Source organism: Dinoponera quadriceps, unplaced genomic scaffold, assembly GCF_001313825.1.
Source record: "Dinoponera quadriceps isolate SergipeBrazil2010 unplaced genomic scaffold, ASM131382v1 scaffold397, whole genome shotgun sequence".
NCBI lineage: Eukaryota > Metazoa > Arthropoda > Insecta > Hymenoptera > Formicidae > Dinoponera > Dinoponera quadriceps.
The window spans coordinates 826539-852093 of record NW_014554705.1 but is presented as its reverse complement, the minus strand read 5'-3'; the positions used below and the strand labels follow the sequence as shown (position 1 = coordinate 852093).

Below are 25555 nucleotides of genomic sequence, written 5' to 3'. Positions count from 1 at the left end.
CGCGGCCGCGGCGACNAAAATGCTCTAATGCTCTTTAAGAAGTAACGTTATATCGCACGCCCGTCAACGCTGGCGTTTTTTTATGGCAAGAAGCACGAGAGTCGATCGATCTTCCAATTAATCTGTTGAAACCTTTGGAACGACCGTCATCAGTTAGGTAGGATCACCTTAATCTCTCGGCTCCGACCCCACCGCGGGGATCCACATGGTTTTGTGTGGTTTCCGCGCATTGACATCATGTTCGCGCTCTTCTATCAGAACCGTCCGCCCGTGGCAGAGACATTTCTCGATGAGGAGGAACGCTCTTGAATAATCTTGGCCGATAGATCGTCCCGACGATCAGTGGCAGAGAAAACGTAACGGGGTGTTGCGTAATGTCGAGCTGTTCGCGCGAAATAATATTACGTGTCGCGCAGTTTTATCATCATAATCGAGCATTTCCGCAATATATCCCGCGGCTTCGCCATGGAGTGTGAATGATTTATATCCACGCGTACATATAGATGCGCGTCATGAATAATAAATCTTACTGTTAATGATTTTACGAGTTTCATTAATCTCTCAAGCTCTCGCACATAAAATCGGACGGCTAATGCTATTCAGATGATACATCACGTGGCACGCGATTTATTATCGGGCATTTTTTTCATTAAAAACCAATGTGGTCTTTTAATCTGTAACGTAGTATAGTACAGATCTGTAATCTTGAATTAATTCAATCGTTATTAGGATAAAAATGTGCCACAATCCTGGTAGAAGTGTATGTAGTTTTCCTAGACACCCGTTCAGTTGTAATATTGTGTAATATTAATGCATTCTCGTTAGTTGTAACAATATTGCTTAGTAGATAAACGAGAACTTGATAGAGTTTTATTCGGGGATACTTCTAAAATAAAACTGCCCATTTCATGAGCAGCAAGCTTGCTTGTTAATCAACTGAATAGTTTTTCTGTCCACTTATTTGATGCGTTGTTTTCATTCAGTAAATGGATTCGGATTTTGCGCATTTTTTGTACGCAGTAACCGCAGGAAAAGCGTTACATCTTGATTGTGATCCAAAGTAGTTTCATTCCTCAGTTATTAGGCAGAAGATTTGCAACTTCTCAAAAACATGCTCAGAAAATGCTCTAATGCTCTTTAAGAAGTAACGTTATATCGCACGCCCGTCAACGCTGGCGTTTTTTTATGGCAAGAAGCACGAGAGTCGATCGATCTTCCAATGTATGAAATTTTTACCAAGGGACCGTTAATATTTGCAAAATTGTGTAAATATGTAGTGAGTCTTAAATTTGCTCGCCTCTCTATTCACATTACGAAATATATCGATGCGGTAATACTGTGATAAATTTCACTTCGTTTATGATTGCTATTACTTTGATTGAAATTGCGTCCTGCACTAACTGACGTAGTAATTTACACAAATTACCGCTCTCTATAAATTCTCTCGGCGCTTGACTGCAAGAAGTCGATAGATGTACTCGGCTGAATTTCCCAGAAGACGTAATTTATAAGTTAATGGGCCAAAATAAGGGCACGTTTTGGCTAAATTGATCGAAACGAGAACGGGCCCTGCGCATCCACCTTCCGTATGCCCGACGATAAATCGCACGACACGCTTCTCTCTCACGATTTGGAACAGCCCCGATTGCGTCTTGCGAGATTCCACGGAGAAACTCAATTTTAAAGCATGCGAATCTTTCACCAAGATGCTAGCACGTACGGAGCAAAGCACAGGGAAGATGGCTTTGATATAATTAAGCTTTATACGCTGGTCGCGCTTTCATCGCTTCTTGCGAGCTAATTAAATTTGTACTTGCTCACGTAAGCTGCCATTTCGTGCCCTAGATGTACAAAATTCAGGGTGACGTGTATGTATCCAGACACGCTCTAGGTGTTACCGAAAATTACACGACCGCTTCAACATTCACTCCGGCAAATGTAGTCTAAACTACGCAATTATCAGCTCCTTTACGATTATCGTTTATTGCGATCGCTCGATGCTCGAATTGCGCGAGATGCTCGGAAATTATCCCACGGCGAACGATATCCCGAATGTCTCGAGTTCATCGGATACAGAGGGTGCGAAAATTATTCTCGCTAATTACGTAACACCCAGCCACCCGTAATTGCTCATCTCAAATTTGTTTGCAGCACGTTGTACGTATTAGACTAATTAAGTAGGCAAGGAGAGGCGATCGTTAACTGTCGCGAGGCGACAAAACAGGTGGAAATTAAGTGGACCGCCGGGTAAAACGACGTTTGATTATCACCGGGACATTCTCGATCATCAATGAGCCTGGAAAGAAAAGGTCGGCGTAATGGGAACTAGCGGAGCGAACGTTTTGCCCGTTCAACCCTCCCACAGTATCAGGCGCGCGAGTGAGGCACTGAGTACACCTTCGTGTTAATAGACAACGATTGTAACGGATGGATGTTGCTTTCGCGCCGCTTGTAAAGAGCGCGCTGTTCACGCCAGCCAGTCACGTAAAACACAATTTCGCAACCGGATATTACCGGCCTATGACGAGCCCGGCGTCGCTCGTTACACAAGCATCGTACACGCGGAGGGCTTTTTTGCTGAGTAGCTACGCTAAACGATAATTGAGCGGCACTACTGCGAAACTCTTCCCATCCGAACGCCAATTTCCCGTTCGGGCCGCTTAAAGGCGGAAACCAGTAAAACTCGCGAATTGTTGTTTCCTTGTAAGCGCGCACTCGCTCCGCTGTCATTATCATGCTCCGTGCGTTTCGCCGAGAGCGCACGCCTTCGTTGAACGGCGGATATGAAATCGGCAACGCTCCACCGCCGGGGCAAACAGACTGGATCGCGCATCGGAGCACTCACGGACTCGCAGATGCCGTAAACGAGATACGACTGCAGCGCGCGAGCACCGGCTTGATGAAGTTGTGTCGGATGACCTCGCGTGCGCCAAGACGCGGGGAAGATAGTGGCGGGGCCAAAAGGCGGGGGACGCGCTTTAATAGATTAGAAAGAGCAGATGAACGCGCGTTTCCCTATATCCCGCGATTAGATTCGATAAGACGGGGAAGACCGGGAGCGTAGGGGAAGAAGGAGCAATCAGAAGGGCGAGGGGAGGATGTAGGGAGATTCAGATAACGGTAATCTTTTGTTTACGACTGCCTCCCCCGCTGGAAATTTACCACGCTCGAACACGACGCGCACCTGCATGCATGGATCCCTGCATGCGATTTTTGTCGAGGTTTATCGTATCTCGCCACGTGTATCAGCGCGGCGCGATGGCGTGCCGGTTCGGTCCCACTCGGCGTTGCACGAAAATCGGAGCGAAAAGGCCGAGAGCTTCCTCAGGAAGTTCCTAATGCAGGAGAATCACGCTGGTCCCATCACGTGATGGAAAGGAGGTGAAAAGAGTTACACGGATGGCTTCATTTATCCGGCTGAATAAACGTTTACTGTTAATAGAAATTATTTTCACATATGTACATACAGAATGCATATACAATGCATGTACGGTACGGAAGCACAGTGTGGGAAATATCAAATCGGATATTTGCAGGGAATTAATGGAGATATAAAATGATGACTCAATATTCACTATTAATAATCACATGATGTTGCAATTCGCAAATATGCCGCATATTTAAACTTGAGATTCGATTTTTGTTAAGGTGAAATTATTGAGGTATTAAATCTTGTTAATAGCGTTGTCTTTCTTTTCTTTTTTTTTTGGAATATCTTACCGTATATGAGAGAGCTATTTTAAAAGCAAAGTGGTAAATATGGCGTAGAAAGTAACGTAAGTCGGAGTCGAGACTTAATATACTACGGGAAAGCGCAAGCAAACAAGAAAGCCGCGACCAACCGCCCGTGGATGCAAAGGACGCAGTTGGTGCAGCATTTTTTTAGATCGCTAGCTTCCGAGCTATGATAAATGTTCATTGTTCCGTCTAAGTAGTAAATAACATTTCCGTCTTCATCTATTTACCTTCCTTCTTTTCCTTCTCCTCCCGTTTGAACGATAAACTTTGCTACTTATACATTTGCAGCGGAAAGTTCTAGCATGTTTGAACATGACATTATGTAGTCACTTAATAGTAACGTTTAAATATTAATCGTACGTGTATGTCAATCTTAAATTAATAATCCAAATTAATAATCTTAAATTATGTTTTACATCATGTATATTATTCGTGATTATTTACTTAGATAATTATACTAAGTAAAAAATTACACTAATAGGGAAACCTACAATAGTGTCTCACTTTTCGGTGAATACAAAAGAATTACTTTTTTTTTAATATAAACGCCGTTTATGAAGCGGATGACTTAGCGAGGACGTCATTTTCGTTATGTAATACTTGTTCTCATCGTTATCATTTGTTATGGGATATTATGAACAGAATTTTTGAGACATCACAGTGTTATAAGTGATATGGAGTATATAGACGATATTTCGAGTTTCTCTATTTGTGTAATTTTTTACTTTTATTCATTTTGTACGATATAATTGGAATTACACGATAAGAGTGGAATGTATATACTTAACGTCAAGTTAGATACAAGTGCGATCCGGATATCTACGAGACCGTGTGTATCGTCACAGTTTGTTCTTCGCAAATGAACCTGCACGAGAATCAAAATGTCTTCGCAAATAGGATAAACTCTTCGTCGTATGCTGGGAACTCCAAAGTGCCCTTCGGAGACTTAAGGGTGAGTGGGCCCCCTGAACAAGCCTTGAATTCGTTATCCTTCCCCGTGGAAAATTCGTTAAGGCCACGTTAATACCGCGCGCTCTTCAGTACCATTGAAACAACCGGAATGTCGCCGACGAGGCGCTTCGGGGGTTTTAAATTCGCGGACTCGGGCACGATTAATCACGGAAGAACTTTATCGTACTTGAGCGAGTTGGCGAAGTAAAACAAACAGATGGGCTATTAATCTCAAGCTGATGAACCTTTGCCCGCGCTTCCCGCGACTTCGAAATTGCAGGGAACTTTGCGTTCGGTTTCTCTCCCGTTTTCGTAATTAAAGGGACAAGTTTCTGGGCGGAAACAAAATGTGGCGAATTGAAAGCAAAGAGTTTGCGGACGCTGTACGGACGCCAACTTCGGGGCGAACCTTCCGCCGGTCGGTCGGACCAAGGAAGACGGGACGTGGGATTTAATTAATTCCGGAATTATTTCAGAGAGAAAGAGAGAAAGAGAAAGAGAGAGAGAGAGAGAGAACGGTATTATCGGCAAATTGTTTGCTTTGCAGAGTAGTATCGCTCTAGTCTTTATTTTCTCCCCATCGTGAAAGAAAAGTAAACATAACTTGATGATAAAAAGGTTTTTAAAAGCGCACACTTCTTTCAACCTGATATCTCGAAATTTAGAATAATTGAAAATTCACGTAGGAAACTTCACGTCTATACAGGATTATTTCAAACCGAAGAATTCCTTCTCTCAAATTCTTCCCCTCCATATCTTTTGTTTGCTAAATCGAAATCATCAAATTATTTCCGTGCCGCTTAACTAGTCAATTTAAGAACGGAGAACTTGAAAACTCGGAAGCGGTGAAATTCGACCCGGAAATCCAAGAAGAGCCAAGAAATCAAATAATCGAAAGCAGTAACGTAACTGAATCGCTTGTAACTCAACAGGGTACGAGGTAGTATTCATACATTCACACCTTCTTTCCTCCTTGTGACGCGCGTCGATATCGGGTAGTACGAACGACGTCTATTGGATTCCCTGTCCACTCGTACAAGCTTTGAGGGAATTTGTCCAGCAATATTCTTGTATGAGGATGATCGATCGATTATTGCATTATTCGTACATGAGAATGATTGATCGATTCCGAATATTCCCCAGGTCACCGTGACAGCGGGACCGCTCTCTTTCGGGTCCTTGCAGGAACGGAACCCGAGACATCAGTGTCCGATCGGGTACACTCATCGTGGGAAACGGAAGAAGAGAGAAAGGAAAACTAAGCGAAACTCTCGGAAGCCGCTGAACAACGCATTGTTTCGTGTTTCTTTTGAGCGAACGATGCTAGGAAATTAATTGGAGTCGTATCCAGGTCGAGATATCCCCTGGCTGCGTAGAGGGAGATATCAAGTTTTTCAGACTTGATTCGCAATAAGAAGTTCTTCGCGCTTAAAAGTCGCGCCCGAAATATTTTGCGAATATTTTTCCGTTTATTCGGCACGAATTTGGAAATAAAGGATGCTCTCTTACCTTCGGTGAAAAATCGACCTTAAGCTTACGAAGAAAAGTGCGATTATTCGAAAAATTTTGCGTATTTTATTTAAATATAAAAAAAAGGCCACCTTTTACTTGATCTATCCAAACGAAGAATTTTCACGGGTCTTTAGGAGCAAAGCACGCATTTTTAGTGCTGTTAAATATTAATGTTCTTAATATTAATACGGATATATATTCTGAAAGAATATAATATTTGGATGTGTGTTGTCGTACGTCCGAGATATTCTCCGATCTGTGTGCGTGAAGGATCTTAAAATACCAACAACATCCTTTCTTCTCCCAAAATAAATAAAAATCCCTCGTTAATTGATTTAAATTTATTCCGTTTAAAATTTTGCTATTAATTCTCTTATAACCCAGTTATTGCGTTTAAAATTCTACGTATATATGATTTAATTTCAGCAGCAGCCGTAATATACCACAGGTGAGAATTACTCCAACGTCTCGTTCGAGACAAGATCAAAACTCCGGCTGCATTGGCAGCTGACGCATGATTGCAGGTGTCGGCAGTAGTTGCCTTGGTTGCCGCGCGATTTCTCACCCGTTCTTCCGGATGCGCTTGTCAGAAGTAGAAAATCTTCGTTGCGAATACGTCGCTCCGATACGTAACGCACACGTACACACACACACACACACACACACGTATACATGCGTTCATACGTTTGCATACAACACACACCAACACACGCACGCTCGCTCGCTGTCTGTCGTAATGTTGCAGCTCGCGCTTCCGCGCTCTTAGACGTAGATATTTCGCGGACTAATTACAAGCCCGGAGTTGCCGGCAAAAGCACAGCCAGGCCGCAAAGCGTTCCGCGCAGAATGTCTACCGGTGTTTTCCGGAAGAGAGACTGTCAGGCAGTCACCGTTGACTGCGTGAAACGTTTACAGGGCTCATATCGCGTTTCCAGCTCTACGTGTTACTCGTGACGTGTGACAATCAACAGCAGCTCTGCCGGATAATGCGTCGTCATAATCAGGTGTGTTTGTAAGTCTATATCCGCAAAGGGAGGAGTTAAAGCTGCAATCGGAACTTTACACACAGCGCTGGATGACATTCGCCGTAATGCGCCGAGCGATGCGCGACAATGCAACGACAATTATGTAACGAAAACGTATTGGATTTCAGATTACACACGCGACGGGAAAACATTTTTCCCCATAAGGAAACGCTATATATGAAAACTTGACCAGCAAAATACTGGCTTCTTTCTGCGAAATTTTCATCAGCTGCACAGAATCACAAATGCTGTTACACAATAAAGGTATGCGTGAAAACAAATTGAAACATTGCTCAATATCACTGTGAAAAAAGTGAGGAAAAATGTCAAGATTGATATCTTTAGCTGCTGCAGAAAAGATGAATTAAATATTGGAAAAACGAACAAAAAGTGTAATATTTCCTACAAATAAAGAGAAATTTCTCGCAAGAAAAAAGAAGAAATATTCTTACGAATACAGAGAAACTGATAATCCTAAAACCAATAAAACATTAACAAACATAGAGATGAGAAAAAATTCACACATCCTATTAAAAAAAAAATGCTTGTCAGTAACATATGCGATGCTTTGACCATAAACCGTTTCGTACATCCTACTAACATGATGCAAATAAACTGCACTGTAAAGAAGAATATTTCCCTTTTATTTATTACGTGAGATATAACTTTTGTGACTTCCGACCCGTAACTTCCACAGCCCGGTCTCCCGTAATAAACGCAGATTCTCATGGAATTGTCGACGATGACTAAAATACACGAGGCAGCAAGAAACAACGATCCGTCTAACGGAAATGGATACTGCACGATGAGAAGAACTATCACGGCGCGTTGTCGAAATTAGACTTAACGAGTGAATGACAAAGGATGTGTAATCGAGATGGTCAATGGACGGACGGGGGGGGAGGGGGGGCGTGCACGTATGGCGTTATGATGAAATTCATCGTGGCCGCGGGCGTTACCTCACGAGCTCGTAAAAGCGCTATTACCAGAGACAGCTTTACACACGGTTCCTGGCCCGGCGGAATTTCCATTTTAAACAGTTCTGAAACCGCGCGCGGGTCGCGATTAAAAGATCCTCTTTAATTGTCGCGGCATAACCAAGCGCACGCGGCGCGCGGATTAAGCGACTTGCACTTGCGGCATGCGAATGACATATATTAGAGGGTAAGGCCGCACGCGTTAAGATCGCACCACCGGGCGTCCCCGTTTAACCCCTTCACGGCTGTAATAACTCTTCGTGACTATGGAACACTTTGCACTTTACGACGTCCTCCTGATAAAAGTGTACGCAAGGAACTTTCATCGCGCACGGTCAGAGAAACGCCTCGGGATCGGATTTTAGCCACTGAACGGCTGAACGCGCCGCGCGAATCGCCGGCGGCAGCAACGCGCCGCGATCGGAACATGCTCTCTGTGCGATCATTGAGCAAATTAATTACATTAACACCATGGATACGATGATGATTGTGAGCGGCTATCGCGACACGTTTATTTATTCCCGACACCACAGGCGTCAATGATGTTACGCGCACGTTTTGCAGAAGAATGTACGAACTTCCTCCTCTTCTAGTTTCTATTAATGCGATGCTTTCTAGGCGGAAATATTACGACACATCAGGCTGATTCGTTGATTTTTCATATATTATTTGTGTTATTTCAGTTTACTACGTAATATATTCACTTTATGTGAAATTAACACAAACATCTTTACTGTATATTAATTTGATTAATAAGCCAACCAGCTGCTCATGAAATGAACTCTGGATTAATAGGCAGCTGGATGGGTGTCTAGGAAAACTGCATACATTTCTACCAGGAAGATGTGCAAATTATAATCAATCAATATGCTAGGCTCTTCAAATCACAATCACTATCACCATTTCACGATCGCTAGAAACATAGAAAGACTTATAAGAACCGAGCGCGGTTGTTGGTGCGAATCAAGTTATATGGAAGCATAAATTTGTTTGAACGTGTAAACACATAGGCCGACTAATTAAGGGAGTCAATCTTAATTAATTTATTAACTGTTTCGGAATTTAGAGGTTTTATTAATATTGATAATTGGGACGTAGGATCGATTTGATTTGAAAGGTAGATTTCCTGCGTACGTTTAAATATTTTAAGCAAATGCATTCACACACACACACACACACACAGCTGTTTTTAATCGGTTCAAATAAACAAACAGATGCACACAACAGAGACTCGGTTTTTATATATAATGTATTCTGTGTGCATTGTAATCTTTTTGCTACAATAGGAGCGAAAAAAATGAAGGGAAATTATAACCGACATTTTATCGCACGATTCACGTGTAAATCAGTTTAAAACGTCGGTATTGCACACGCGCGCGATGCCTGCAGCCCGATACATCGAGTGTATTGATATTTTCTCTTCGCGGCGCATGAAAACGCGTCGTGCCACGAATGCATGTAATGTATTCCGCGTGATATGAATCTGTAACTTTATTGTAAAGCGCAAACTCTTTCGCCGCGCAAGATTTGACGGTGGTTTTTCATCGGAAGATAGCGGGCGCAATATCAGAATACGAAACGGCATTCCGCAGCGCGGATCGGTTGCACCGTGAGATTTATGTATAACGAAAAATCGAGATATCGCGATAGCGACACGACATTATTTAAATCCACGCGAGCCGCAGCATTCTCGCAAGTGTACGTCGCATAAGCTCGCGAAAGTACAAGTCGGTCAACACGTGTCCGAGCGCGTTCCTCACGAAAGTATTCACCCCGCTGTCGAAACTTTCGCAACAACGTCAAGTATGGAAGCACCGCGATAATTACATGCGCGATACCGAATTTGATTACCGGTCGCATTCAGCAATAAGCCCTAACTTCTCAAAATCCAGGTCGTATCCGAGCAACTCCCCCCGGTGCAGCTCGTCCGTTATAAAGGGACTGCCGCGAGGCCACGTGTGCACACACGCAAAAACGATTCACACTCGCTAGGCCGGGTTACGATCGCGTGAAATTCGCGATGGCCATCGCCGCCCTGCAGGCGAACGCACTTAACATCATGCGATCCGTTGATACACGATGATCGTGTGCCGATGGCCACGAGTCAACCGATACCGGAGAAGGTGCTTCGCACGACCTCAGAATGATGCGCTCGGCCCTGAAAAATCGCCGACGGGGATTTACCTCTCTCTCTCTCTCTCTTCAGTTCAGAATAAATAAATCTCTTTCCTCGGGCGCGGTTGGAAATAGGAGAGAAAATGGCAACGATTCATAAATGATTCGATAGTCCATATTTTCGTTCGATCTCATGCGCGCTGAATAGGTATAAAACCATGTGAGAATATTCGTCCGAATAATAATCTATTCTCAATGTTCTTTTTTAAATCCCTTCAACGAAAGCTGATTTTCTTCTTTTTGAGGATTTTTTTAATACTTGATGCTTTCAACAAATTTAATATTAAATTCCAAACACGAAGAAAACTTCATTAATGAGTTGCAGTCTTCTTCGATGAAATTGCTGCTTTGGTTACTTGCAAAGTTCATCAAGTCTGCCTTATTGAAATCCGAAATATTCGGTGTGGTACCGTAAGTACGGTGTGGCACACCGTATGTTGAAAATGTTCGACGGAAATTAAGAAGGTGGATTTGCGCTGTAACACATCTATCAAATATTAGCAGGACTATCTTTTACACGTATGAGCCAGCGACGTAATATTCCGCTCTAATGCACTCCTGCAGTTGAGTCACAGTGCACCGAGCGCACACGTTCTATTCTTCCATATTCCCTTTATTACGCCGGCATTACTCTCCTACTGTATTCCGATATTTCAAATTCCAATTCTCTCATAATCCATCGACAGAGGTCTCTCCCTTTATCCCGCGCCATTGTATCCGGCGCCGCGTCACGGGAGAATAGGGAGGCGCGATCGAATGATCGCGTCCGTGATCGGATCAAAAACGGAGATCGAGAGAGATCGAGAAGAAGAGAGAGAGAGAGAGAGAGAGAATCACAGGACGAGGCTACATGCAGGCGCGTTAGTGTGTTGTAGGCGGCGGTTCTAATAGGTTTTATTGCATCCCTCGCTCGCGAGAATGAAGAGGCAGCGCGGCAGCCCGCGGGGGTACAATGGACAAACCCCGTCATCCTCGCCGTCCGTTATTAATCATTGCATTTCCTGCGGTACTACGTTTGGCCCCGTGAACGCCTACGAATGATAACAGACAGAGACGACGACGGTCCCGACGATAGTCCGCACAGTCCCATAGTCGATGCATCCGCGGGTATTGTACGGAGTTCGAAGAGACGAGATTCTATCGTAATCGAGTATCGAGGACCGTCTCTCGCAATCCCGTGCATCATTTCCTGCGCACACGGCATGCACGGTAGATCTACCTGCAGGTAGTTTAACTCTTGCCCGATGCATGAATCGCGCGTTCTTGGCGAAGCCAACCCGAGATCGCGTCCCCGGTGATCCAATATTTAGAGTGTCCGAAACCTTTCTTGGTATCCGTGCAGGTAAAACAGATGAAACCGAATAGAAAAATCATGATATCGTTTTGCAAAATTCGCGATAGTTAGTGAGGAATTAATCGATAAGTTAATGAGCGCACGGGAAACTATAAGCCAGACTCTGTGTAAAGAAAAACTTATTTCTGTCTTGATGATGTCTCAGCAACGATGAACGTCAATTGATTTCTGAAGCGAAGTAACGCAGCAAGCAGCGAGCGGCATGTGACGCAAGGCTACGAGCCGAAAAGAAGTACGTTTCTTGTTGTCAGTTAATACCTATCCTTGCTAAGAGATCTTCAGTAAGCTATTTTCCCTTATACAGTCCGGCTTTCTCGTATGCTCATTGGCTTATTTAGATTAATTAATTTCTCATTATCTATTGCGAATTTTGCAAAATAATATATGACTTTTCTATTCAGTCTCACCCGTTCATCTACCTGCATACCACAGATCCCGAGAAAATTATCGTACACCCTGTATATTTTCTGTTACCTAGCGAAATTGACTTGGTCGCGCTGCGCGATAAGCTTCACTTCACTAATTCATGATCTTGGCGCCTCTAGTTAATCGTCGGATGAAGTTATCGAAGGGGCAAGGCTTTTTCAGCCAGCTAACACTAGAGTTAAACGACGATAAATGTTATTTTTAACGTTGAAATTTTAATGGCATATAACGAGAAGAGAGATTCTAGTCCTTGCAAGCTATGATCTTGTCGAGATATCGGATAATGGCAGATTAAATTTTACGTCTACTTTATGTTCACGTTCATGTGAATCCATCAGAAGATGGACGCTTTTATCCGACAGATACTCGTATCGATTTCCGTCGAGAGCTAAGCGATATTTCATAACAACGACAGAAGTGCGCGGTGTGGCTTGCGATTGTTCACTTATCGAATGAAATCGCTGAAATCATGGCGAAAAATTGCGCCGCCCACGACAAATCACGTCAATTTCAATTTCGCGAGAGGTCGTTACGAATTCGCTTACCCCTCATCCGTATTTCAATCGGACGTTTTAACAGATTAATCTTTATTTTAATAGATTTCCAGAGTTCGCACGACTACGGGAATATTTCTTATCCCATATTCGGCCCGCCGGACATTCCTTGATTGATTGTGTACGCTCGATGTCGAGATCATCCAAAATTAATGACTCATTATTCTAGCTCACTAATCTGCGAATTGAAACCTTGGGATCATTACCTAAATCTAGTAAAATTATTTAAGATAAAGTTAGTGCGCTGAATCCGAAAATTAAACACATTTATTGCTATCACATACATTTATTGTTGTCACATAATTTTAATAAAATTGTAATAGCGATAATATACAATTACATATAGAATAAAAAAATCGTGATAGGAATTTTCTGGCTTCGATTTTGGGTTTAGGCCTCAATACCTTAAAAATATTTAAATATTCGACAAAATGAATTCAACGCCGACTAGTGTAATCTTTCGCTATTTTTAGAGTAACATAAATATTCTCAATGTAAAGCTTACCAAATTTAGAGAAGACGCTGAAATTAATAATTTCTCAGAAACTGAAACCAGAATATCTGTGAGAAAAGGGTACTGTAAATTATATCGGTTTTTTTTTTTCAAGGAAAATTTTGTTAATGTACTATAGAATTCTCTTTGAGTCAATTTTTTGTAATAAAGGAGCGGTCTTTTTCCTCGGCACTTTATTAATGATGTCACTTCTCATTTTCGGAAGGTGGATAATCTGACTTAAGCATAGCGGCTTAATAAAGTGATCTCAACGTAGATACCACTTATATTTTATAAAATGTAAAAAATTACATTAATAAGCGTATTCGTGAAAAAAATTATATAATATCGAATATCTCTCTGCGAAAATATCGCTACCAATTTTGCACGCTCGAGCGTTTTATTTTTGCAAGGAAACTATGCATCAGTATTAGCACGCTAATATCGAAATTAGTTCGTTGATTTATTCCGATAATTCTATATTAAAGAAGTATTTAACGTTAGCGTGCGATAAACTGGATCAGCTAGAACGAAATCAATACTTTCGAAGTAGGACGACCGATGTCATTCCCTGACTTGGAAGTAGAAGACAAACTGTGGAAGGACTTAACATTTTCTACTTTCTACTTCCAAACACCCCGAATTGATTATTTTAAAGTTCCGGGATATTGGAATATTCTCCGCGAACGCACGAAGGGGGATATACGCGAACGATTATCCCGAAAAAGTTTCCACGGCAAGACTGAGCGCGGGCAGTTGAAGGTTTCTATTAACGCGGAATTACGCTCGCCCGGCGGATTATCTCGAGTCAAGAGAATCGCAATTACGCTTGTCACGTGTGAAGCTAGGGAATTCCGAAGAGAAACGACATGTCGCATCAGCGGAATTCCAAGAAATGGTAGGTAAGGTGTTGGCGATATCAGAAGGAGACGCAGAGACTTCACCGGGGAGAGCCGGGGTTCCCCGTGAATTATGCTGTGCGAGGCACTTAAGTTGCCGGATGTTACGGTCTAATAACTGTGGATGCGGAAGCGCTTTACAACGGTCGGGACCTGTGGCGATTTAGACCGGTCCGGCGCCGGTCATTTTGTTAAATACGGATAAGCTACCTTCGTAATGCCCGCTTAACGGTCAATACAAATTTCGGTTTAAGCTATGGTAAAGCAACCGCGAAGTATAGATACAAAGCGCGGCCTGCGGGAAGCCCAAGCTGCGAAGCGTGCGATTTAGTATCCGGAGGGAAGAAAATGTGTCGCTGCTTCTACAAACAAATGTCTCTTAACGCGTCGCGAACGTGGAGCGTCAGCTTTACTCGCACGCCGCTCAGATTAATTGTGGCCCGGCGTTCAATCTGCTGATTGAAACACTCACAACGTGAAACCTCCCAAGTATTCTACAGTGCCGTAACACGTGATATCAATCATTCTACGCTCAAGATATTGATGCAAAAGCTCGTCTCGTTTTTTCAGCGATTCTTTACTCAGAAATATTAGAATTCCTACGAGTGCAAAACCGTATATACTTAATTGATAATTATAATTGATAATTAATACTTAATTGATCGATTATATTTAAAAATAAACAAATATTACATATTTTGATTAAAAAGCGGAAACCTTTGCGCCAATCCAATAATTAAGACTACAAATACAGATTTCTATTTCCTACAATCTGTTCATAAAATGATTTATAAACATTTCCACGCGATACATTCAAAAACATGACAATAATCGTATATGGATTGCGGAAGTTCGCAAATATTCTATATATAGTATTCTCGCTGTTATCGCTCTCCGCAAAATTCTCGTATTTTTTGCCTCGTCTTTATCGTAGCGTTGAATGTCTACGGTTCTAAAAGCTGAGTCTAAAGCTCCCAAAGAAAAAAAATTAATCGAACCGAATGCTCTTCGGATTCTTAGCTGATACACTACGAAGCTTTGAATTCCTATAATGTATTGCACGAGATCGCTATTTTTGTACAACAACGGGAGCGAGATAAGTGTTTCTTTTCAGACATTCTTCTCCAATCCGGTATTTCGAATATTTACGTATATGTACACACACACACACACACACAAACTCCAAAGACCCACAGGCTCAAATCCACAGACGTAGGCCTGGTGCTTCAGTAAGCGTGTTTGTCGTATTTATATGTACTATACATATATGTACATTCCATTTGCCGATAAGGGTCGGAGAAGACAGGGTCTTCCCGCAGCGAGGTTTCGAATTGAAACCGATCGATCGTCGCCGAGATGCGAATCCGGGAGCCCCGGCTATTATCTACGAACCTTGCCATTTGTCACGGCATAAGCCACGAGATGGAAGTCGGATTCCGGCTGCGTTCGCTTTCGTAAGATTTCTATGCACAGCGCCGAAACTTCCAAGTCCGATCCAGATTATCTGAGGATTTCGATTCTCCGCGACCGAACGAATACTGCAGAGATGTGCCACATCCGATTAATAGGAATGTCATTATGTCGCGTACCTTCGATTGCTTCGGGGTATAACGTGAGGTTCGAGTCGCGTTTCACTTTATGATCCATTGCTTGCGCGAACTTACAAAATCTGCGAAGTTTAGCACGCGGCGCAAAGAACATGCAATATTTATCACCCTAAATCGCATTTAGGATTGTCAATGAAAAATTACCGTGATATTAAGAACTAATGATGAAATAAAGAGACATTATACAAATATTTCAGAATTATTGACTATTTTGTTTTGAAAATATATAGGCATAAAAAATGTACAATTTATAGTAATACCCGCGACATACATATAAACATATTTAAATATTTACATATCACTTTCTGTTGCGTATGCACCTCTATTAATTCAACTGATATATAAATAAAACACTAATCTGAAAAATAAACAATATCTCCGTATTTGTAATATTGTGTGTGTATATTTTTCAGTAAATAATAAACTTACGTGGGGACCCTTAAATATTGCCACTGAAAATCCGGCGCTCTACGATGTAACTAATAATGCATAAGCAAGCGATAAGAGAACAGCGTGGGAGCAATTCATTTGGACTACAAACATTTCTTGAATGCTTCCTCCCAACTCATTGCAAACTTCCGTGATCGTTTCCGCTTCTACTGTGCTGATACGCATCAGAATTTCAACGAGCGCGGTCCTAAAGTTAATGACGCGACGGTGATCTCGCAGAATAATCCGAGAAAAGGAAATATCACGCGCTGCATTCCGCGCCTCCCTTCGAAACGGCTGAGTCGCGCGTCATCGTACGGCGATCTTCGATCGTGAAAATTTGCCGAACGGCAATAACCGCGCTGCGGAAAGCTGCAAGGCGAGGGCGTGTAACTTCGCACACTCTCAGGGGCTGACACATTCTCTCACACGAAAGTATATCCACAGCTTTTCCAGTGCGCGCGTCTCGAGATCGTTGCGACATTTTTCACGGCCCCCGGACGTCGCGCGGAACAAGAAATCGCGCAAGAAAGCGATAAGCTGGCCGATTCCGAGCTGCGGCACGTCCTGGCTAAACTGGTGCCCCGTAACCCGTTTCGGGATTAGTTCGATCTATGTATATGTGTGTCGATGAGCCCGGAGGAGACGAACGTGAGAGTCGCGCGCGGGCCCGTCGGCAGATCAGGCGCCAGAGGGTGAAAAGCGCGACCGTCCCAATTGCCGCGCGCTATATCGATTTCGCCCAGCCGGCCGCACGACGGCCGGTAGTCGCTAAGCGGTTCAATTAATAAGATTCCCGTGACGGATTTGCCGGATTTCTCGGCATTCGCGCACGCGTCCTTTCCTCGCTGTTACAGAAAAGCTGCGGTGCGCTGCATCCACGGCGCGACGATCCATTCTCGTTTTAGCAGAACAGCGGACGCAGCGTGGACTGCTCGCTGCTTCCTAAAAACTGATCAAACCGACCCGAAAGTCGCAGCCGTCGGAATTAGTTCCGTCGATACGAGAGAGAGAGAGATCGCTGCGTTTCATTAACTCTCGCCCGGGTCAATTGGAAAGCCTCCTCTCCTCTCGTCGGTTGTTTTTGTGTCGAAAAATAAAAGGAAAGCGTCGGACTTATTCTGGTCGTTAGTCGTCATTGAGAGCCGTGCTACGATTGTTCCGTAACGGGCCACGAGAGCCTTTCCTTTCAATCTCTCGCCGAGGAGAGGTATTTTTAAGTAAATCCAAAGCTCCGCACTCTCTCGGATTACGAATCAGTCGCGGGCGATTAATCACTGTCAGCGGAAGTCGAGTAATAAAATCACGCACAACATCATAATACAATGGCGCTGGTGATAATTGCAGCCGATAAGAATGATTGATATCTCCGAGTGAGCGCAAGCGGTTACCGCAGTCATCCATTGCGGCGCATAACGCGTGCCACTTTTAATTTCTGCAGAGCGGCGGGCTCGCGAGGGCGCTTAGTTTCGCTCAGTTTCGACTCTATCGTTTCGGCGATTGTTCGCACGATCGTTAATTAAGGGCCACGATAATTGGGCAATCCCAGCGCGCGAATCGTCACTACGCCGGATAGACGTTGCGCGGCCGATTACGCCGAATTGCAGGACTCGAGCTCTCGACCGCAGTTTCCAATTATACATGATGCTAACGATGCTTGTCTTCAGTCGTAAACACGGGAATATTTGACCACATCGTTACGCCAGTCGTTCGCATAACGTCAGACGCGCGCAAACATAACGACGCTGCATTCCGTCGTGAGAGACGCAGGCCACCGTTAAACAGCGTCGTTGCACGACGATCACCGGGACGATGCGGTCGTTATCACCGGTCAGGGTCAATAACACGAATCTCTCAGTCGAGGCGACGCTTGAAACCGTGATCAACGATATCGGAATTACGAATACTTCAGCGAAACGCTATACGACGTATAAGGTGTCGCTAAGTGGGTCGTCCTCCAAGTAACGCATGGAGCTTTAAACGGCTCCGATAATGTTGTCGCAGCTTAAACCGCAGCATTTTCGTTCGGCATAGCTATTCGCGTGATTGTGAAGTTTCAAAATTGTAGCGGCAAAAGTGGAACAACATTTTTAGGATTTAAAAACGATATCACGGTCGTTTGGCTGCGCAAATATTTTTCTGCAAAGAGGTGGTCAACATTTTGCATGGTTGCTTGCAAAATAGCAAAGAACTTTTTTGTTCACATTGACCTAAACTACAAGTATATATGATGGATATCCTAGGGAAAGACACCCTGTGTGTGTATGTGTGTGTGTGTATCAGGCATTTGTTTAGAACTCACACATGTATAGCATAGCTAGAAAAGATTTTATTTGTTCAACCTTGGTGTAATCTCAAGCGGTGTCGTGTAATTTGGGTCACGTCGCCATGTAAATTGCCCCAAGCTTAAAACGAACAGACGGAAGTTACATTAGCATAAACTTGTTAAGATTAAAATTATATCCTTTGCTGTTCTGACTTTGTCAACCTGTTTTATCACAACGACATTCTTAACAGCGTCGCAATTTATATAGATTGCCATACGCATAATTCGTGCTAGGACGACGAATATAACGTTGCTAAAATAATTATTTGCAAAGATGAGAAATGCAATGCGTAAAATCACCTTTGCGTCTGCGGTTAATTAGCCGGGGTGTAATATCCCGTAAAATCTCCGATGTAAAATATTTAAATTATGTCGAGAGAAGTGGGCATATCGAAACTGCTGCTCGGCATATATGATAAAACCTATTTCCACTTATTATCAAATATCTTGTTTCACTGACACAATTTCCACGTTCCTATTTACAGCGAGCGAGCGCTTTTCGGGCGAATTCCGCTTATTGTCTCGGACTTTCCCACAGCCGAGATCGTACTTAACGACCTCAGGGATGCGCAGGTGGGCGCCGAACCTTTTCAACGACCAAATGAAAATCCTTTGAATGTTTTCTACCTTTGTTTTTTTTATCTTGTTTTCATCCTTTCTCTCTAGTCCCATAAAATCGTCGGCATTCCGCGACACGACACGATTGTTAATGCCTCAATAGCGTCTTTTCTGCGAGTTAACAGTGGAAATATTACAACTGGGTCGCAATCCCAAGAAACCTTAATTGTAAAAGAGCATAGAACCGTGCTCGGTATCTCGGCACTGTTTAATAAACGCACCGTTATCATTCTGATTATTATTATTCAATAACGAAACCAATTTCGTCGAAATGGTAAATTATGAAAAATATGTTTCATATATTTTTTTCTTCTAGTAAAAATATATTCCTTGGTTTATAACCGGAGATACTCGAATTCGTAGTTAAGAGTCTGAGTGAAATTTTAGCAAGTGTTTAAACCGCATGGGCGAATTTATCGTTTCCTCGAGAGATTCGCTTGTTCGTTCGGCGATCGATGAATGTGGATTTACGGGTTTGTTTTTACATAATTGGAGCAACCGCGTGCTCAACGAGCCTTTTCTCGTTATCGTCGTCAGGTTACCGTCCCTTTCTTTCCCTCTGGTCATTCTTCACGCCGAATTACAGTAACGAATGAGTACCAATCTCATCGTCGCGTGCTCGTCCGAATGAAAGGTGCTCTCACGGGGAACCATTAAAATTTTTCCAATGTGCTTTACCGCAATTTTCTACCTCATCCATCATACTCGAAAGAGGAAGAAGATTATTTATAGCCGTATATACAGAATATTCCAAACTTGCTATACATTTTCTCACTTATAAAGTCCTTGACTAAATTAGAATCAATTTTTTCTTTTAGGAAAATTTGACGAAATTAAATCATTAGTCGCAGTTCTCTAATTGTTATTAATTATTCTTGGATTATATCTTAGAAAATTTCAATTAGCGTTAAATCTAAAAATAAATTTTAACTACATCAACAGTCTATTTGAAGTCTTAGAACTTAATTCGTTAAGCTTTTTATTAACCAACTTGTGTCAGATTAAATAGATAAATTATCGATGTGTCGATATGATATTATTAATATAAAAGAATTCATATAAAAGATTAATATAAAAGAAAAAAAGCGAGACACGAAAGAAAAAATCTAACTTCTATGTCCAAAAAATTATATAGTAGCTCAGCAACATTCTGTATGGAGGAAAAAGCGAAAAGAATAAAAGGGAAAGAAATGATTAACAGAGGGCCGTGTATGCCGTACTGTGTTACAAAAAAAACTCGTTTCGAGGCACCCCGAATAGCGCGCTATTCGCGAATTCGTTTTTCGTGTCAAATCATTCTACCTCACCCGTTTCCTGACGGATTGCTCGACGTATCAGCCATGCAATCAAATGAGGGCGACCCTTCGACGACGAATCCGCCTGTACACTCTCGGGCGTCCTCACACGCTTCATTGATTCGCCGCATAATCTTGTCTAACGACGCGACACTTTGGACTGATGGTACAATTCCGATCCGTTTATAAGATGGTTCGAGATTTCTCATTACGAGCGCCAGCAGATTACGCGTTACTTCCTGACTTCCTGCAATTTGCATACTGAACATCCGCACATCATTTGCAGCGACTTTAATTCGCAAGCAGGAGAATACATTTTTTTCTATCCGAGTGAAACAGTCCCTCGCTAAAAAAGGCGGGTTAAATCGAAATTATAGAATTTTTTGTTGTCGCTTTTTTACGACACTTGGCTCTCGCGTTGTCACGTCGCGGATTACTTCACGCGTGTCGTTTGCGGCTGTCATATGTGAATTCTGACAGTTTCATTAGCTTGCGTGTTAAAGAAGATACAAAGTTCAAATATTAAAAAAGACGAAGAAAAGAGAAATAGGTCTTGAGTCTGATGGAAAATTTTAGTCTAATTTGACGAACTAACATTTTTCCATCTTAGAACTTAATTCGTTAAACTTTTAGCGAATTTAAGTCAGGTTAGATAGATAAACTATTGATGCGTCGTTATTATATTATTAATAACAAACGTGTAAGAAAAGAGACAAGACGTGTAAGAAAAGAGACAAAAACAGGATCTAACAACTCTTATGTCGGTGTAATAATAATGAAATAGCGTGCGTCTATGTCAGTCTAATGTTGTAAAAAGCACTTGATAAAATGCAACAATTTCCACAATTCCAACGAGTCAGCTACGCTCATTGAATCGAAAAACTTTTGCGTTTGTTACAATAAGTTTATATAATTTTATCGCGCGGAAAAACATCCCTCCGCCCATATCACTTGTTGTTACGCGAGTTATTCAAATAAATGTCCATGGCTGGCGCATTCCCTTGCTGAAAACTGACCAATTTTTCTTATTGTACGAAAAAATATTTATACACAGATTTCGACTGTGTGATGAATAATCAGATTCATCAAATTATTTGTCAAATAATGACGAACTGTCAATAGGTTAGAATTTCAACGCCAATATCTTCTTATTCTCAGTATCTTTGTAAAATATTCGTTAAAATCAGAAACCTACCATATAATAAATGATTGCACACACCTAGAAATATATGATGTATCGCTGTATCCGCTTCTTGTATTCTCCGTTCTGAATTCTCAGTCCAGTAACCTGGCCTCCCGGCTGCTCCATCATGGTATTTCGAATATTTATCACACTAACACTAAAACTAGTATTGGCACTAACATAGATACGATTTGAACGCGGAAAGTCATGTTAATTAACACGATACCCTCATTACGACGATAGCTTTGTTACTTTGCGCGGGACGCACAATTCTGAGCGAAGTATCGTAGCAACAAAATGGCCGTTGCAGTTTGCTCTTTTTAGCTGCACTTTTTTCTACACCTTGCCATACTTGCTACACTTAAAATAAAGCTGATATATATTATGCACATAGAATTGTAAGGTATGATCGGGAGAGAATAATCTTGGCTAACTTTACAGAGATGTATATTTAACCCTATTCGAGAGCCTCTGCTGATAAAATGAATAATTGAATAACTGAGTAAGTGTATCCCCTCCCCAGAGGCGCGCTCGACCATGTAGCAGTCGGTAATGTGTCGGTAAAGATAGGCCAGAATATCCAACTACAGAATCAAGTACAAATATGTGTTCTACATACTATATAATTAAATAGATACATATTCACAATCTGATGAGAAATGGGAGAAAGGCAAAAGTTGCAAAAGAATATAGGCTGGTATTCACAGTCAGATCTTATATTTAAGACCGTCTTAAGTTTATCTTCAGATGCTTCATGGCCAATGAAATGAGTCGTAGAGCATCTGACCAATGAAATGAGTCGTAGAGCATCTGGCCAATGAAATGAGCCGTGGAGCAACTAATAAACTTCACCGTCTTAAATATAAGATTTGTCTATGAATACCGGCTACAGAAAGTGCAACTGAAAAATAGAGATCGTAGTTCTACCGTTTACCGCGTTCAGTGAGGACGACGTCCAGTGAGCGATGTGTTTAAATATATGAAATATTTGAATCGACCGGCCGTGATTGGCAAAAGGATAATAATAATAAACGTGCCGATACGTGTACTTGGTAGTATACGCGTATTTTTCGACTCGAGAGATAACAACACTCGCTCGTGGTAGGCGACGCTCTAGCGAGTCAAAAAAGCCGTGGAGAAGAGCGAAGTCAGTTGCCAACCGTCATTCTCTGACAACAAACGACGTTCGTGTTCAGCATCCCAGGGAAGACAAGAATCAACATTCTCGGAGCATTGTGGACTTTCAAGGCGGTAAGAACTATCAAAGCTCCTGCGTCGCGTACTGCTCGATTCTAATTTGCAATGTAATCGAGTTCTCGTCGGTAGCGTGTCGGTTAACGCGCATTAACCTCAATCTCCGACCGAGTCATACCTACGTGATTTCCGGTCGTAGTATCAATACCATTGTCAATAACAATACCAGTGTACTGTCAGTGTCAGTGTCAGTGCCACATGTGAATATTCGGAGTGATACGATGAGGCAACTAGGAGTCAAGTTGCCGGAACGAGAAAGCAAAACGAAGAACGCCGAGACGCGCAGTGATACATCACGTAACCCGTGGCAAGAGGGGCAGAATGGTATGTCACTCGTATTATTTATTATATTGGCTACATTCCTCGAAAATAAATGCTGAAAGTACCGACAGTACTGAAAATTCATGGTATACATAACGTGGCTGTAGATTTTCAGTCGTGTCAACGACGTTTCGGAATACTGACAGAGAGATAATCCGCGGGCGAACTATTTCTTCCTAGCGTAGGAAAGACGTTTTCGCCAATTTGAAAAATACGTTGCCGCGACGCCTCACTGACGTTGAAACTTTCTGCTCGTTCGAATGCTGTTGATATTGTCACTTAGTATCAGCGCTGACATGCCCCCTGGCTTCGTTGCGTCAAGGTAGGAGTTACCTCGAGCAGATCTCGAGAGACAAGCGTGTGCATCGTGCGATCGTCGAAAACGGCGCGAATAACGAGCCGACGTGGCTCGTAAATTAGTATTAATTGCCGCGTAACGTAAAATTTCAATTTTTGCGTATCCACCCGCGCGACATGGCTGGTTGATTGATCGAAACAGCGACGGTCATACAAGGCGCAAAAGATCGCAATTAACAACGGCAGCCGAGTATCGGTGTACCGGTTGAATCGATACGCGATACTCCCGCAGAGAGTAAGGGAGAAGAGAGAAAGAGAGAAAGAGACAGACGGAGGAGAGCTTCGCCCGGCAACATGTATAATTTCCCGAGCAATAATCGCTGCTCGATAACCGTCGCTCATAATCGCGCGAGCATGCTTTTTAATTTCGCTGCAGCTGCGACAGTCCGTTGCGAACTTGCGATATTGCACAGACTTATTCGACGCCGTCGTGTCTCGGCCAATAAATCAAAGGGATCGATATACTTAATACGCCTTTCGCGGCGGCGGTTGCCGCACTCGCCTATCGCGAGAATTGCTTTATGAGTCGCCGGATGAGCGCGGGCGATAACACCGATAAATTGTAATTAATCGTTATCATCGATCCCGCCTCCCGCGCCCATCTTCCGGGCTTCGCCGAGTTGCGCCGGGGCGTAAATTACCCATCAAATCTAAGCGGTCCGCCCCAACAAAGCGCGTCCGTCGCTGCTTGTTTTCCCCCGGAACGGTAGTGCTTTCTCCCTCGGCACCCGTTTCATCCCATAGCGAGGCATCCTTCTCGTTTACATAAGTCTGACGGATCCGTGCGCGAGCGCGTGTCACGAAAGTACCAGAGGCTGCCGGATTTAGGGTATCACGGCCGGGTCAAAGGGAATAGGATATGCGACGTGCTTCGCGTAATATCTTTCTTCTCTCCGCTCGGTATACCCGCCGATTGCGCGCCGGGAATTATTTAACGGAAGCACCCCGCTCGCACGCCGGGGCGGAATCAACGTTCAGATAAGTCGCGAGTGTCTCGCGAGTCTGGCGCGAGCGAGTCTGTCAGCTTGTCAAGAAGCAAGGATCAGGATAAGGGGAGCCGTACTGTTAATATTGCACAAACCTGGACTACCCATGAGACCTCTCCGGGCTGAACATGCCATATGCGCCTTCGTCTGAGCCGTATCGGCTCCTCCGACTGCTCTTTACACACGCGGGATACCGTGTATCGTGCCCATCTCTGCTAAAACCTCGCGGTAAAAAGCAATATCGTTCGTTTTGAAATCACGGCACTTCGCTACGGCCGTCTTCGCGCGGCTGTTGTCGCAAACTTGGCTCAACTGCCACATTTCCTCGACTCATCTTTCCTCCTCCTCCCGACGTTCCGCGCTTCCGGGAGAAAGGGGAATAATTAAGTGAGATTAAAGTTGACGTATCGGTGCGCTGCGCACGCGGTTTTCCATTGTTACACGTCAGAAATATCCAATACGAATATGCGCCGCTAATAAAATCATGATATTATCCAGTTTAGCATTACTATTATATGTTATATGATATAATATTAATATCTTTAATGAAGTTACCTTATGACACGGCGAACAGCGTGCCGGCGCTTCGCAATTCCCCTGTAAACAGAATTGTGCAAACGTAACCGTGTAATTACATCGCAGTGACATATATTATTCACCGATCGTCGGGGCTACGTAAATCACTGAATTAAATACTCACTTCGCGGGTGTATTATCAGACGTGTTAAATCAATTGCCTCGGAATCAATCTCGTTTCGAGGCTATTTTAATACGTCACTTCGATAAATATGATCGCATGCATATATGAGCGCGATGTGAAATTAGTTTTGACGTTTAATGCGTATCAAAAATGCACGCGCTCGGCACAGAGAGGCGCGAGTCTACGTACTCTACGTTTCAGCTTAAACAAATCGGAAGTATTGCGAGCGTTTGTCTAGTCGTTCGAATCTCGGTGTAATTCCACGTCGGGGGGAGCACCGAAGATATACGCACACATTTCCAACGATTTTCGCCGGTAATAACTTCACCCCTGCGACAAACAGCCGCGAAGAACGCCATCCCCCCCCCCCCCCCC

At 43.1% G+C, this 25555-nt stretch overlaps 1 protein-coding gene across 4 annotated transcripts in view; it reads right to left on the bottom strand.

Annotated features, from left to right (window-relative positions):
- Positions 1-25555, bottom strand: part of LOC106740954 (neural cell adhesion molecule 2-like) — a 136361-nt gene that overhangs the window by 28982 nt on the left and 81824 nt on the right. The gene's annotated exons all lie outside the window — the stretch shown is intronic.